General features: G+C 43.5%; 1 protein-coding gene across 1 annotated transcript in view; it reads right to left on the reverse strand.

Annotated features, from left to right (window-relative positions):
- Positions 1-12,016, reverse strand: part of LOC138674339 (beta-1,3-galactosyltransferase 2-like) — a 68,547-nt gene extending 56,531 nt beyond the window's left edge. The window contains exon 1 of the mRNA XM_069762197.1: positions 11,850-12,016. The gene's annotated coding sequence lies outside the window, so the exon portion shown is untranslated. The remainder of the gene's footprint in view (positions 1-11,849) is intronic.
- Positions 12,017-17,189: the final 5,173 nt, after the last annotated feature.

Here is a 17,189-nt window from a genome sequence, read left to right on the forward strand (position 1 = left end):
AACCACCCAGGCTTGGGTAAGGAAAGCACAGAGGAAGTGCACGGCGCCGTACTGGCGGTCACAGCAACTGGACGCTGTAATGTGTGATTTATGCTGTAGGATAAGTCGGGCGCTAGAAAGCAACCATACACCTTCCGCGAACAGACATTCAATAGGGAAGGGGTATCCAAGGACGACTTGCACTCACAACAAACACACGTATGCAAATGTACACTAGCGCATGGCCATGCGGTCATGCGCAGTTTATATAGTTGCAGCACAGGAAGTGGCCACAGAAACTTTGCCCTTCCAAGACCTGCCAAGAGGACCAATGGAATGTGCTGCAGGGCCTGAGCACATGACCCTCGATCTCCAACGGGAGATCTTGCCCTGGGCATGCTCAGTGTGAGCAGACAAGGACTTAGTCCCAGAGAAGTCTGCTCGCTGCTGACCAGCACTGGCTTTAATGGCAGAAGCTGAAGAAGCAGCAGTAACTCTCTGTACAGAGTGAGACTGAGCAAGACGCTGGGACCGACGTCCCTGCTGAGCAGACTCCACTGCGGCTGGATAAGAATGGGAGACCGCAGAGGAGATGGCTCGAGATTCCCCCTGTGCAGAAGCGGGAACTCGAGACCTAACAACATGTTAAAGTTACTATCTCCGTTAATATAGGATAAGGTCTGGTATGTCTGCCATGCAATAGCTATTATGAGAGGTTTTCTCATCAAGCACTAGGCACTTTAATGATTTGGCAGCTAGGGTTAATATACCATCCCATACATAACAAAGTAGGGAGATAGTGATCTCTGGACACACTATTAGGTGTCTTAACAGGTCCATTACAGTATTGTACTATATGTTTCTACCTCTTTGCCTTTGGGCAGTCTCTGTTACGAACTTGAAGATTTGATGCGGTTGCTTTGCATGGTCATGCACCTGCGGTCATATTTTGCATGTGCGTTTTCCTGAAGACAGAGTATTTTGTCTTATACATGTAATCATATATTTTTTTCTTGTGTATTTAATAAAATTTGTTAATTTTAGACCTATGACAGTTTCTTCCTATATTCTTTTGTTGGTTTTTTCTATTTTTCTGGGAAGAGTCATTTGAATAGGCCAGCTTTATATGTGATTCTCGTTAAGTAGTTGTTGATGCAACACTGCATTAGGCCTACAAGTTGGGTCTGGGTTGTAGAGACGGTGTCTGCGGCTCCAAGGTGTTCTCCAGGTTGCCTCTCTCTAGCTGCTATCTTGTAGCTCTCGTTAAGTAGTTGTTGATAGAGTGCAGCGCCCCAGAGATCTGGTCGTTGCAGTATGACACTCTGCCACTAAGGGGAGTGATGGTACGTCTGATGGCACTGAAGGAATTCTACTGACCAGGTATCACCAGCACACATTACACTTCACACTCCGGCCACTAGGGGGAGAAAAAGGCTTTATTTATTGGGCCATTCCTCACACTGGTAAAACTAGGGGTTGGATAGGAAGTTAGTCAGAAGCTGACTGGGTTGGATTCAGGCAACATCCCGTGGCAGGGGATGTTGCAGGGAGAAGACACAGGGGGGTCCCTGTCAGGCGTGGGAACCTGGCAGGTGCCTAGCAAACAGAGCAGAACGTTATGGAACCGCGCCTGTACACCCCGCGGCGGTATCCTAAGAAAGTGACACGAAGGGAAGGATATTGTGGAACAGTGAGAAACGAGATCAAGCACAAAGGAGAACCAGTAGGAGTTGTGCCGTGAAACCGAGGCAACATCCTACAGAGGTGCGTAGCCGGTGGCCGGAACACCGCGGGAGTAACTGACTCTAGGCCTTATTTTGAACTCCGCAGGACAGTTAATTATAGGTTGGCTGTCTACCTTAAATTTCCTACAAAGACATAGGGGGCAACGCGTGGAGAGGGACGTCTCTAGGGTCCCGGAAGAGCTCCGAGTCTTCCCGTCATACGGGTGTGTCCTAGCCATAACATACCTGGGGGACGAGAAACTAGTAACATCTGGAACAAGCGAGAGAGAATTAGAAAGAACGAACGAACGAGAACAGCAGTTGTGAGGACTATTCCGAATGCTCAGCAGGGTAGCACTACAACACACAGGCGCTAGTGGTAGGCACTGATTTCCACCTGCAAAGGGAACTCTGAATGTGCCCATCGGACCGGCCAGTCTCAGATAGCCATGTTAAGCGTGCTCTGGATTGAGGATCCTGAAGTCTTCAGGAAAGAGGTAAAGAGACTGCATCCTTGTGTCCTCGTTATTGACTGCATCTCACACCATCACCATCTACCTTACTGGGAAGCCCTGGGGACATACTTCACCTGTGGGAAGGTATACCATCCAGCTGCCATTCCATCACCCCAGCGGACCCCACAGCAACGTCGGTCACCCTGACCGGACACCATAGGTGGCGTCGCGAATCCCTGACAGACTGTACTACCTTTATTGGATGCCCCTTAGCAGGGTCGCGGACCGGGTCTAACCACCGTGACAGCCTCAGAACCGAACCAGAGAGGCCCGGTACCGAGAACTCGTGGCCCTGTGTCTGGGGGCACTCCAACAACACTGCATTAGGCCTACAAGTTGGGTCTGGGTTCTACAAACGGTGTCTTCCGCTCCAAGGTGTTCTCCAAGTTGCCTTTCCCTAGCTTCTATCTTCAGGCTCTTGTTAAATTGTTTTTAATATAACACTGCATTTGGCCTACTTGTTTTTTTGGCCCTACTAACGGTGTCTGCCGCTCCTTGCTGTTCTCCTCCACTGAACAAACCAGTGCCGCCTGTTTACTTCTGTTACCAATTTTGAACTGCATTTAGCCTACTTACTGATTTGGGCCTACTCACTGTGTCAGCCTCTCATTACAGTTGTACTCCACTGAACAAAGCAATGCCCCCTGGTTAGTCCTGTTACCAATTTTGAACTGCATTTAGCCCACTTTATTATTTGGGCATATATCTATGTTTCCTCCTCATCCTGCCCATTGCCCAGCAAGTGATAGATGAGTCTGCTGGTACATTGACCCAGAACGCTACATTCCCCATGCACGCTACACAGCCAGAATGTGACCCTGCTGAAAGTCAGGTTCCCCTTCCCGCATACCATACCACCTTACATGGGGACAAAGAGGAAGGTGCAGATGAAAGTGCAGGTTCCTTCATCAGGTGGGGGAGGAATACTCGTTGGCGATGTCAGTGGCACAGGGCCCCTCATAGTACGCAAAAGTGTCGCTGCCGGTGGGAGGCGCCCCCGCCGTGCAAACACACCGCCGTAATTTGAGGGGCCCTGTGGCAGTTCCAATGCCAATGAGTGCCCCCGCCGTGCTCGCTCAGGATCACAGCACTTGCAAAGTTTAAATACTTACCTCTCCCTGCTCCACTGCCGTGACGTGGTCCAGATTTCCTGGGCCCACTAAATACTTGAACCAGCCCTACCCCCCACAACTTTAGCCAAATGACCCCCAATTTCCAATGCCTAACTATTATTATAAGGTAATTAAGATTGGCAAGCTTCAGTAACAAGAATGGATGTTTTTGCCATTAAAATGGGCACTGTAGGTGTTTTCCTGGCCCCCACTCACTGCCGACTATGCTTCCCCATTGACTTGCATTGGGTTTCGTGTTTCGGTCGATCCCCGACTTTTCGAGAAAATTGGCCGATTTCACTCGACTCGACTTTTGAGATAGTCGGGTTTCGCAAAACCCGACTCGACCCAAAAAAAGGAAAAGTCGGTCAACCCTATTTCAATGACAGCTCCTCACTGTGCTATGCAGGTAGTAGGAAAAAAGATTTGCTGAGCCTCTCACCTGTTGATAAGAGAATGTTTTTTTCTAGTAAAAATAGAACTGATGAGCAAGTGTTTAATTTGCCTGTACTCTGCAAGATTTCTACGCAGTTGACTACTATTTTGCGATCATGAAGAAAGTGCTTCAGATGAACAACCAATGAGGCCAACTATATTTCTTGTTCAATTTACACATTCATTTCTAGGCTTTTTGTTCCTTTAAAATAGATAAGAGGAAATTCAGTACATCCATCTAGGAAAATCTAAAAAAGTTTTTTCTTCATTAAAGTTCCATTAAAAAAAAAACATAAACAAATCCATGGAAAAAAAGTACAATTCTGACACATTTTTTACAAAATTGCCCTATAACACTATAATGCACAAATCAAAATGGTGTCACATTTAAATCATTAAGAACCAATCACATGAGAACAAAGAAATGATCAATGACTGGACCTGAGAATGGTAAATAAAGAACTTATTTTTATGAAACAAGCACCAGCCTGTGACTATACATATTGATTCATTGGAATAGCAAATTAGCAAATTAAGAACTTACAAACCTGTAGACATCAAGTTTGAGGACGTGTAAGCCAGATAGAAAGGAGATTGATCAATTACACATGTGATTAAGCTTCTAATCAAATTATAGGAATATTACCATGTAAACATTTCTATTTCAGAAAGCTATATGGTACTGACATGGGGTCATCTATGGCCCCAAGATAAATTAATTCTACTTTATTAAGTATCTGATGCATGCAAATATCCTGTATAATCTTGCAGTGTTCAGTGTATGCAGTCAGGTCCAAAACTCTCCTTACCAGTAGCAGTTAAATGATGATCAATGAGGCTGTGTGAGCTAATGATTTGGAGTACTTTAAGGGAAAAGCAGTGGCTCAACCATTATTAAGATATATTATGAACTGTATCAGTGCAGAAGATTGGACCTATGTACAACAGGGAATTAAATTTAATAAGTGCTGCTGGAGAAAATACTGCAAATAGGGTCTTATTCGGGGTACAAATGGCTTAATATGATTGAATTGTACTCACCAGATAGAGCTAAAATTTAGCTTTTAGAAGTATTCACTGCAGCAGATAAACAGGTCCAATAGTGACCAACCGAAGGGGGAAAAAAAAATGGGTAAAACGTGGATTTGCTCTTTGCTGCTGAATAACTGGAAGTCCGGGTGTATTATCAATATAAAATGTGGTTTTGACAAAGATTGTGGTGTTTCCTGATGAAGAAGTCTTAGAACTTTGAAACGCATTGAATAAAACCACATTTTACATTTATAATACACCCGGACTTCCAGTTATTCAGCAGCACGGAACAAATCCACGTTTTACACATGGAATTAACTTTGGGAGACATAAAGTCCTTTTATTAACTATATATGTATGTTTTCTATCCTACTATGTGATGTTAATGCTCTAATCATCCTTTTTTAGGCAGATGCAAGGTACTGCGATGGGGTCATCTGCGGCGCCAAGATACATCCATTACATTTTTTGCAGTATTTGATACATGAAAATGCCCTGTATAGCCATGAAGTGTATGCAGTAAGGTTCTTTATTTATTTATTTTATGGATAGTTAGCACTTAAACATCATATGCTAGACAGTTACAAGGTAATGTGATGGGGTCATCTGTAGCCTCAAGAGACATCCATTTGATTTCTTTATTGACTACTTGACATACTATATACCCATGGAGTGATCCTATTGGTGACTGCAACTAGAATGTGATCAATTAACCTTATGGTTTTGTGTGCAGAAGATTTGGAGCACTTTAAGAGAAAAACTGTGGCTCGATATATATTATGAAATATATGAGTGCAAAATCTTGGCTCTAAATACAACATGGTATTAAAATGGTCAGAAATAAATGCTAAATACGCTTTTCATCACATTTCATAAAATTACTACATGTTCCATCCTATTTTAGACAGCTAAAAGGTACTGCAATGTGTCATTTGTTACCGCAAGATATATCCATCTGAATTTTTGTTTTGTATTTGACACATGAAAGTGCTTTATAAACCCATGCACAAATCAGATTGCCAAATCACTAGTAGTATGCAGTAGACGGAGCGAGGACAGCACAGGTGCAAAATACTGGTAAAGCAATCATTCACAAACCTATGGTTTGCAACTGTGCTGCCCCTGCCTTTATCAGCCCACCATTATCATGGGAGTCTATTGTGTAATCTGACTTAGTGTTAATAAGGCTCTTTTTCTGTGATGTTTTATAACCTTGTAACCAGAAGATTTGGAGCACTGTAAAAGCAAAGCATTTAATCAATTATGATTACCGTAATATATATTATAAAATGTAGCAATGTAAAATCTTGGATCAAACTACAAAATGTTACTAACTTGTTCACAGGTAAAGGAGTTTAATCAAGAATATAATTATGTTTTTGATTACATTATGGAATTTAACAATTAAACCATTTTATTTTTGAGAGGAACAAGACAGTGACAGTGATGGGGGTGATCTGCAGCTCCAATTCATCTACTTTAAGTATTTTACACATGTAAATAACTTATATACACATGCAGTCATCTCAGAAATTCCTCTTGGCAGTGGCTGTACTAGATTGGGTTCAGGGAGCTCATGCTTTGTGAGCAGATGAGTTGGAGCACTTTGCAAATATCTTTTAAAGCATCTCTAAACATACAAAGTATGGGAACGAGCAAGGGGTTTACAATATTTTAAAACCTATCTTCTGTTAATCATTAACCAGTTTAGGTCATCTCAGCGTTTACTCCATTCCCAAGCTGCTTTCACCTAGAACAATTATAGTTTTTGTATGATGACGAGCCGATAGTGACAATTTTTTATTGGATTACTCTGCGAGCGCATGGAAATTACTTTTTTTGCTTTGAAGAAGGACGTCATGGATATTTCCAAAGGTGGAGGAGGAAGAACCTGGCTGTGCCATACAGAGACAACCTACAGCATTAACATCACAAATATTGCATAATAATGTATATCGTATTCCAAAATGATGTGCCTAGACAGTGGAAACTCTCCACAAGTGACCCAATTTTATACAGACAGTTGTTGGGAGTCGAGTTCCCGCCGCTGCACAGGGGGAATCTCGAACCTTGTCTGCTGCGGTCTGTCATTCTGCATCAGCCTCAGTGGAGCCTGCTCAGCGGAGACTTCGGTCCCAGCATCTCGCTCAGTCTGGTTCTGTGCAAAGGGTTACTGCTGCCTTTCCAGGCTCTGCCATTGTAGCCTGTACTCATCAGCGGGGAGCAGACGTCTCTGGGACTAAGTCCTGCTTTTCTTCTTCTGAGCATGCCCAAAGGAAGACCTCTCAGTGGAGGTCTGGGGTCACATGCTCAGGTACTGCAGTAGCTCCTATTGGTCCTCCAGGAAGGTCCTGAAGTTGCTCAGTTACTGTAGCAGTTCTCATTGGTCCTCTAGGAAGGTCCTGAACTTGTTGTAGCTATAAAAGCTTCGCATGGCCGCACGACCATGCGCTAGTATACACTTGTTTATGTGTGTGTGTTGTGAGTGAAAGTCGCTCTTTAATCATCCCCTCCCTTGTGTTTGAATGCTCGCGTAAGGAGGATGATTGTAATCTACCGCTCAACTTGTAACCAACACTGGTACACAAACAGCGTCTATTGCTGTGACCACCAGTGCGGCACCGTGCACTATCACCACGTTTTCCAAACCCAAGTCTGAATGGTTAGTGGCGTCCGTCAGTGCAACACCGCATGCACTCTCTTGCTACTTTATTATTATTTCCGTTACGTGCGGTACTGCGGCCCTCTGACGCAACGGGGTTCGCATCCTTCACACAGGGTGAAGCTAATCCATTTGTGTATTCTCATTGTACCGACATATAATCCGTCATTGCTTAGCAGCAGGTTCCATCTTTGCACGGTGGACCCCGGGCTGCGAACGCACCTTATTCCTAAATATTTGGTGCTTTCCGCTAGCCCTAACACGTGTGGTGAGCACCTTGAACAGGTGCTTCACAGAATTTTACAACATTGATCTGTGAAAATTCAAAAGCATATATTTTGCCCACAAGAATTTTGTTTTAGCCCACATTTTTCTCATTTTCACAAGGATATCTGGAGAAAATTTGTTCTGCACCTTATTCTGAGTACACTGATACCCCATATGTGGTCAAAAATTACTTTTGAGGCACAGTGCAAAGCTCAGAAGGGAAGAAGCGCCATATTTGAGTTTAGATTTTGCTGGTTGACGGTGTCATGTCACATTCGCAAAGCCCCTGAGGTGCAAGAACAGCAGAACCCCCAATAATTGACCCCATTTTACAAACTACACCTTGTGATCTCGTGTATGCAGTGATCAAATTGACTCTGCGGGTTTGTCACATAAATTTCTGAATGTAGAAATCCCCCATATGTGGCTGTACAGAACTGCTTAGCCATACAGCGAGACTCCTTTGGGAATTTATCTAAAGATGTAGCCATGATTTTGATTCCATGGGTGGAAGCAGCAGTGGATGATGCTGAGTGAAATTGCAAACTACCATTGTAGTGACCGTACATTGTAGTGCCAGGCTCATGTTTCTGGAGACATGCACTCGTAAATTAGGAACGCTCTCATCGCAACAGAAATGCCCAATATGTGGATGCTAAATGTGGTTTAGACACACTGGGGCTCAGAAGGGAGGGGACATTTGGATTTGGGAGCTCAGAATTTGCAGAATTTTTGGGGAGGGCAAGGATGCATTTAGCTTTTTTAGAGCCTTTGTACTACAAGTAAACTGGAAGCCCCCTATATTTCTCTTAATAGATGACAGACCTGAGTGGGGACTTGCTTTTTTTTGGTGGATTGAGTTGAAGCTTATTGGGAACATTTTACATAACATTTGGGATCACATTTATAGGGCGCTCTATGCTGAGCACTTACTTTGGAGTTTCCATCTAAATCTCCAAGAAGCATCGTTTCTCCTTGTGGAGAGTGACATGTTAAGCATGTCAAGGTGAGGAGACTTAAAGTCGCAATGCTCCTCTGGGAAATATGCAAATTGTCTCTTCAGAGAGGAAGAGGACTAGAACTCTAGTGCCACCTATTGGAAGTAGCAATCCTAACAGTCAATGTCAACCCTTTAACGAACCTTGTAAGTCTCCTCACCTCGACATGCTTAGCATGTCATTCTCCGCAAGGAGAAATGATACTTCTTAGATCCTGGTCAGAAGCCTCTCAATCAATCTTGACTGTTAGGATTGCTACTTCCAATAGGTGGCACTAGAGTTCTAGTCCTCTTCCTTTCTGAAGAGATAATGTGCATCTAAATCTCCGAATGATGTGATGCAGATGAAACCCATGAGGGATCTATTCACTAAAATGAGGCAGCAGAGTTACTCTGGACTCCGTCTGGCTTCTGTTCAGCATTGTCCTTCTTTTCAGAAGTGCACAAAACTGTGGGGGACCACGGTTTTATGCACGTCTAAAAAGACAGACACCACCTGATCAAAGGCCAAACAGAGTCCACAGTGCCTCCATCTGCCTCATTATTGGGAATCTTCCAGCGGGGGCTCCATCTGAATCACGTATTTCAGAGATTTACCCCTGTGCAAGTGCTCAGTGTAGAACGCAAGATAAATTTGAGCTAAGCCTTACTGCAATCTTTGGGAGGCAGAATGAAAAAATCAACAGCAGGTGAAGAATTGGTTTTATCTTTTACGCTATTCCTTGTGCAGTATAAGTGATTAGATTACTTTATTCTTCAGGTCGGTGCGATTACAGCGATACCAGATTTATATCGGGTTTTTATGTGTGGCTGCTGTCACACACAATTAAAGACACTTTTATTGCACATCCCCCTATTTTGATAGCTATAATTTTTCCATATTTCTGCAAACAGAGTCATGTGAGGTCTTATTTTTTGTGGGACGAGTTGACATTATTATTGGTACCATTTTCGGGCAAATGACATTTTTTGATAGCTTTCTATTCCAATTTTTGTGAGGTAGAATGAACAAAAACCAGCAATTCAGGAATATTTGTTTTTTCTTTATGCTGTTCTGCTTGTGGTAAAAGTGATCAAGGCAACTTTACTCATCTGGTGAGTATGATTACAGCAATATAACATTTCTAATTTTTTTATGAAAAAAAAATATATATTTTTGCATCACTTAATTCCGCAAGCTACAACTTTTTTTTTTCATTGACGGAGCTGTTTGGTGGCTAGTTTCTTGCGGGACAAGATGACGTTTTAAGCTCTACCATATTTATTGACATTCGTCTTTTCAATCTCGTTTTACTCCACTTTTTGTTTGGCAGTATGTTGATAAAGCAATGGTTTTTGGCCCATTTGTTATTTTTTTTTTTTATCGGTGTTCACTGAAGGGGTTAACTAGTGGGACAGTTTTATAGGTCTGGTCGTTCCAGATGTGGCAATAACAAATATGTACTTTTTTTAGTTTTTTTTTTCATAAAAATATTAATTTATGGGAATAATCTATTTTTTAATATTATGATTTTGTAATTTTTGTAACTATATTTTAAAACATTTTTAATACTTTCTTTAAAACTTTTTTTTTACCTTTATGTGACTTTCACATTTTTCATTCTGATCACTTATAAAGCATAGAAATGCACGAGTATTGCTATGTTTTAGAAACTGACAGTGCTGCACTGGCACACAAACTTGATACACCATGAGCATGGTGTAACAAGCTTGCTAACTCTGGCGGCCCGAATGATGACCACATCGGGTCACCATGGCAATGATTGGCCACTCGCAATGACTTTGCGGGGGGCATCCGATCGAAGGGCTGATGGAGCCCACTCCAGCTGCCTTCCTTCTAAATGTGGCCTTTAATATCGATTGCAGCACTTATCATGTTAAAGTGCCTGGAGTGGTGCAGGCACCATTCCTGGTAGTGAGTGCCTGGTGTCAGATGTCATGTGAGCTGAACACCTGGCGGCGATCGCTCGCGTACAGCTCCTATGTGGAAGTATCCATATATCCAAGACGAATGGATACGTCCAAGGTCGTGAAGGGGTTAATATTGCTGGCAGGATACCTGTAGCATAAGTAACGCAGCGAAAATGTGGTTACGTGCGTATTATTTTTTTTTCCAGGGCACTTTTACTTTGTGGAGACAATGAAGAGGCACAGGCACTATCACTATGTAGGGGCAGTAAATGAGAGCTGTGACTGTGAGGGAGGCAATAAAGGAGCGCTTACACTATGTGGGGGAATTGGGTAGCACAATTACTCTATTGATGGCATTAAGGTAGCGCTATTATATTATAAGGTACAACGGGAGGTACAATAACTATTAACACACAAATGGCGGCACTATTAATGCACCGCACACAAACCAATGGTTAAATACTCTAATTTACTGAGATAATGACTTTTGGGTTTTCATTGGCTGTAAGCCACAATCATTAACATTAACAGAAATCTTTTGGGTTTGTCCTTGGCTGTAAGCCATAATCATTAACATTAACAGAAATAAACACTTGAAATAGATCACTCTTTTTGTAATGACTCTATCTAATATATGAGTTTCACTTTTTGTATTGAAGAACTGAAATAAATTAACTTTTTGATGATATTCTAATTTTGTGAGATGCACCTATATATATATACTGTTGGCTTTAGAGGCTGCTGATTGACATTGCCTGCTGTTCTCGTCAGTGATCAACAAGTACACCCAGATCCTTCTCTATAGGTGACTCTCCTAGCTTCACTCCCCCTCATCAGAACATATCATACCCACATATTAGTAGCGTCCATGTGCATCATTTTACATTTCTCCACATAAAACCTCATTTGCCATGTGGATGCACAAACACTCAGTAGGTCCAAGTCAGCCTGTAGTCTCTCAGTATCACATATGAAAGGCTTACACTCCTCATCAGACAGTATTATATGTGATATTTTTGGATGTACAGTTTGGCAGACAGTATTACCCATGATAGGCTCAGCAGTCAGTATCACATATGATAGGCTTAGATACAAAGCTCAGCAGTCAGTATCACATATGATAGGCTTAGATACAAAGCTCAGCATTCAGTATCACATATAATAGGCTTAGATTGCAATCTTGTTGTGTGTGATATAGTTGCATTTTTCTCTTACCTTAGGTGAATCTGTGTGTGACTTTATCTCCGTAGCTCATATGATCGGCTCAGTGTTACTGTATGTGGTCCATAGATGAGTTCTGCATACGGTAGGTCCAGAAATCAAACATCACAGCGATACGATCACCTGCCGTAAGTGGCACCTTCTCTTATCTCCGAACTCTTTCTTTCCTCTCCAGTCTAATTGCAGTGTGATGTTGTTTAATATGGAGAACTTTGTCCTCTTACAGTAGCTGTGTATATTAGAAGGATGGGAGGTGAGAGGAAATGCAAATACACTGAGGTCACTACTTAACACTAGACAAAAGGTGTTTTCATAGTGTAACTTCAATGTATACCTGATTCTTGAACTATGATATTAGGATTCTTGGTATTCCAAAACTGTGACATCCCTGTATGTATTTGTGGCGCCCCAGGGTCCTGGTCGTCACAGTAGCATTGGTTTCCTCACAGGGAGAGTGATGTTACGCTTGAAGGCAAGAAGGGATAACTGTAACCAGGTACCACAAACATGCAACACATTCACACTCCAGGCCCCCAGGGGGAGCTTTTGATCCTACTTGCTAGGTGACTCCCCATATATATATAACTGATAGTCTGTAGGGACCGTTAGAACAGTCTTGCCAGGAAACAGACTGGATCAGTCTGAGGCAGAGAAGAAGGTTTTACGGAGCTGCATAGCCTCAGTGCAGCAGTTCCTGGAAAGAGACATCGAGAAAGCCGAATTGATTGGAGAGAGCGTGCAGAAGAGTAAAGCACAGGAGAAGATATCAGAGGGAGACCAGCCCCGAGAAGACTGCTGGATTGCCCCCATGGGCCGTGGGGTACTCGATACCGGGTCCTGCGGTTCACAGGGGGATGTCACAGTGTGTCCGGCACCGAGTAAAATTGAGGCCATTCAAGGGTGGCCCAGACCCAAGACCCGGAGAGAAGTGCAGGCATTTCTCGGTCTAGCCGGATACTATCGCCAATTTGTAAAAGACTTTGCTAAAGTAGCTGAGCCACTGAATGAGCTGTTGAGAGGGATGGCGCGAGGGCCCAAGAACCAACCCATCCAATGGACAGATCGACAACAACAGGCATTTGATCGGATCCGGGATGCCTGTTGTGGATTCTGTTTTTGGGCTCCCTTTGGTGGTTACAGATGGTACTGGGTGACTTGTGTTCTCTGCGGTCTCTGGTGTCCACCTGTTCTATCAGGATATGGGAGTTTCCTATTTAACCTGGCTTTCTTGTCATTTCCTCGCCGGCGATCAATGTAATCAGTGTGTCTTGTTACCTCTGCTTTCCGCTTCTGTAATCATCAGGACAAGCTAAGTTTTTGATTTTCCTGTTCCACGTTTTGCTTTATTTTTGTTTTAGTCCAGCTTGCAGTTATGTGATTCCTTTTTGCTGGTTGCTCTAGTGGGCTGATATTACTCCTCATGTTCCATGAGTTGGCACATGAGTTCAGGTAATTTCAGGATGGTTTTTTGTAGGGTTTTTCGCTGACCGCGCAGTTCACTTTTGTATCCTCTGCTATCTAGTTTTAGCGGGCCTCATTTTGCTGAATCTGTTTTCATTACTACGTATGTGCTTTCCTCTCATTTCACCGTCATTACATGTGGGGGGCTGCTATTTCTGTGGGGTGTTTCTCTGGAGGCAAGAGAGGTCTTTGTTTCTTCTAATAGGGGAAGCTAGTCCTTCGGCTGGTGCGAGATGTCTAGAATCATCGTAGGCACGTTCCCCGGCTACTGCTAGTGTTGTGAATTAGGTTCAGGATCGCGGTCAGCTCAGTTTCCATCACCCTAGAGCTTGTTCTGTTTTTTGTGTGCTTGTCCTTTTGTGATCCCCTGCCATTGGGATCATGACAGTATCGCCGGCCAAAAAGTGGTAATCGTATTGGCTGAAGTAGGAGGAAAAGTAGTCTGAGGAAGTTTTTTTTTTTTTTTCCTTCCCTCAGAGTTTGCTGCCTAGCCTTAATTGCAGCCTGGCTGCGTCTTACCTCCTCTTAATCCTTGAATGGCTCTGACCTCAGCTGTTTATCATGGACGTCCAGAGTTTGGCTTCCAGCCTGAATAATCTTGCTGCTAAGGTTCAAAATATACAAGATTTTGTTGTACATGCTCCTATGTCTGAACCTAGAATTCCTATCCCAGAGTTTTTTTCTGGAGATAGATCTAGTTTTCTGAATTTTAGGAACAATTGCAAGTTGTTTCTTTCTTTGAAATCTCGCTCCTCTGGAGACCCTGCTCAGCAAGTCAAAATTGTAATATCTTAACTGCGGGGTGACCCTCAGAATTGGGCATTTGCATTGGCACCAGGGGATCCTGTGTTGCTCAATGTGGATGCGTTTTTTCTGGCATTGGGTTTGCTCTATGAGGAACCTAACCTAGAGATTCAGGCTGAAAAAGCTTTATTGGCTCTCTCTCAGGGGCAAGATGAAGCAGAAATATATTGTCAGAAATTTCGGAAATGGTCGGTGCTTACTCAGTGGAATGAGTGCGCTCTGGCTGCAAGATTCAGAGATGGCCTTTCTGAGGCCATTAAAGATGTTATGGTGGGGTTCCCGGCGCCTACAGGTCTGAATGAGTCTATGACTATGGCTATTCAGATTGATCGGCATTTACGGGAGTGCAAACCTGTGCACCATTTGGCGGTGTCTTCTGAACAGGCACCTGAGACAATGCAATGTGATAGAATTCAGTCCAGAAGTGAACGGCAAAACTATAGGCGGAAAAATGGGTTGTGTTTTTATTGTGGTGATTCAGCTCATGTTATATCAGCATGCTCTAAACGCACAAAAAAGGTTGATAAGTCTGTTGCCATTAGTACTTTACAGTCTAAGTTCATTCTGTCTGTGACTCTGATTTGTTCATTATCAGCCATTTCTGTCGATGCCTATGTGGATTCAGGCGCTGCCCTGAGTCTTATGGATTGGTCATTTGCCAACCGCTGTGGGTTTAGTCTGGAGCCTCTGGAAGTCCCTATTCCTTTGAAAGGAATTGACTCTACACCTTTGGCTATGAATAAACCTCAGTACTGGACATACGTGACCATGCGTATGACTCCCGTTCATCAGGAGGTGATTCGCTTCTTGGTACTGTATAATTTACATGATGTCTTAGTGCTTGGTCTGCCATGGTTACAAACTCATAATCCAGTCTTGGACTGGAAGGCGATGTCTGTGTTAAGCTGGGGATGTCAGGGGGTTCATGATGATGCACCTCCGATTTCTATCGCTTCATCTACTCCTTCTGAGGTTCCTGTATTTTTGTCTGATTATCGGGATGTTTTTGAGGAGCCTAAGCTCAATTCGCTTCCTCCTCACAGGGATTGCGATTGTGCTATAGATTTGATTCCTGGCAGTAAATTTCCTAAAGGTCGTTTGTTCAATCTGTCAGTGCCAGAGCATACTGCTATGCGGGATTATGTTAAGGAGTCCTTGGAAAAGGGACATATCCGTCCATCTTCATCTCCTTTGGGAGCAGGTTTTTTTTTCGTGGCCAGAAAAGATGGTTCCTTGAGGCCTTGTATAGATTACCGTCTTTTGAATAAGATTACGGTCAAATATCAGTATCCTTTGCCATTGTTGACTGATTTGTTCGCTCGCATTAAGGGGGCTAAATGGTTCACTAAGATTGATCTTCGGGGTGCGTATAATCTTGTGCGGATTAAGCAGGGTGATGAGTGGAAAACCGCATTTAATACGCCTGAGGGCCATTTTGAGTATTTGGTGATGCCTTTTGGACTTTCTAATGCTCCTTCTGTCTTCCAGTCCTTTATGCACGATATTTTCTGTGAATATCTGGATAAATTTATGATTGTGTATTTGGATGATGTTTTGGTTTTTTCTGATGACTGGGAGTCCCATGTTCAGCAGGTCAGGAAGGTGTTTCAGGTCCTGCGGGCCAATTCTTTGTTTGTAAAAGGTTCAAAGTGTCTCTTTGGAGTCCAGAAGATTTCTTTTTTGGGGTATATTTTTTCCCCTTCTACTATTGAGATGGATCCCGTCAAGGTTCAGGCTATTTGTGACTGGACGCAGCCTACATCTCTTAAGAGTCTACAGAAGTTCTTGGGCTTTGCTAATTTTTATCGTCGTTTCATAACTAATTTTTCTAGTGTTGTTAAGCTTTTGACGGATCTGACTAAGAAGGGTGCTGATGTTGCTGATTGGTCTCCTGCGGCTGTGGAGGCCTTTCAGGAACTTAAGCGCCGGTTTTCTTCTGCTCCTGTGTTGCGTCAGCCAGATGTTTCGCTTCCTTTTCAGGTTGAGGTTGATGCTTCTGAGATTGGAGCGGGGGCGGTTTTGTCACAGAGAAGCTCCGATTGCTCGGTGATGAAGCCATGTGCGTTCTTTTCTAGAAAGTTTTCGCCCACTGAGCGGAATTATGATGTTGGTAATCGGGAGCTTTTGGCCATGAAGTGGGCATTTGAGGAGTGGCGTCATTGGCTTGAGGGTGCTAGACATCGTGTGGTGGTCTTGACTGATCACAAAAATCTGATTTACCTTGAGTCTGCCAAGCATCTGAATCCTAGACAGGCTCGTTGGTCACTGTTTTTCTCCCGTTTCGATTTTGTGGTTTCATACCTGCCAGGTTCAAAGAATGTGAAGGCGGATGCTCTTTCTAGGAGTTTTGTGCCTGATTCCCCTGGAAATTCTGAGCCCACTGGTATCCTTAGGGATGGGGTGATTTTGTCGGCTGTCTTCCCAGACTTGCGACATGCTTTGCAGGAGTTTCAGGCGGATAAACCTGATCGTTGTCCGCCTGAAAGACTGTTTGTTCCGGATAATTGGACCAGTAGAGTCATCTCCGAGGTCCATTCTTCTGCGTTGGCAGGTCATCCTGGAATATTTGGTACTAGAGACTTGGTGGCCAGGTCTTTTTGGTGGCCTTCCTTGTCGAGGGATGTGCGTTCTTTTGTGCAGTCTTGTGAAGTTTGCGCTCGGGCTAAGCCTTGCTGTTCTCGGGCCAGTGGATTGTTGTCACCTTTGCCTATCCTGAAGAGGCCTTGGACGCACATTTCCATGGACTTTATTTCGGATCTCCCTGTCTCTCAAAAAATGTCCGTCATCTGGGTTGTGTGTGACCGCTTTTCTAAGATGGTTCATCTGGTCCCCTTGCCTAAGTTACCTTCCTCCTCTGAGTTGGTCCCTCTGTTTTTTCAGAACGTGGTTCGTTTGCATGGGATTCCGGAGAACATTGTTTCTGACAGGGGATCCCAGTTTGTGTCTAGATTTTGGCGGACGTTCTGTGCTAAGATGGGCATTGATTTTTCCTTTTCGTCTGCATTCCATCCTCAGACGAATGGCCAGACGGAACGAACTAATCAGACCTTGGAAACTTATTTAAGGTGT

This window comes from Ranitomeya imitator, chromosome 4 (assembly GCF_032444005.1).
Source record: "Ranitomeya imitator isolate aRanImi1 chromosome 4, aRanImi1.pri, whole genome shotgun sequence".
NCBI classification, from domain to species: Eukaryota; Metazoa; Chordata; class Amphibia; order Anura; family Dendrobatidae; genus Ranitomeya; species Ranitomeya imitator.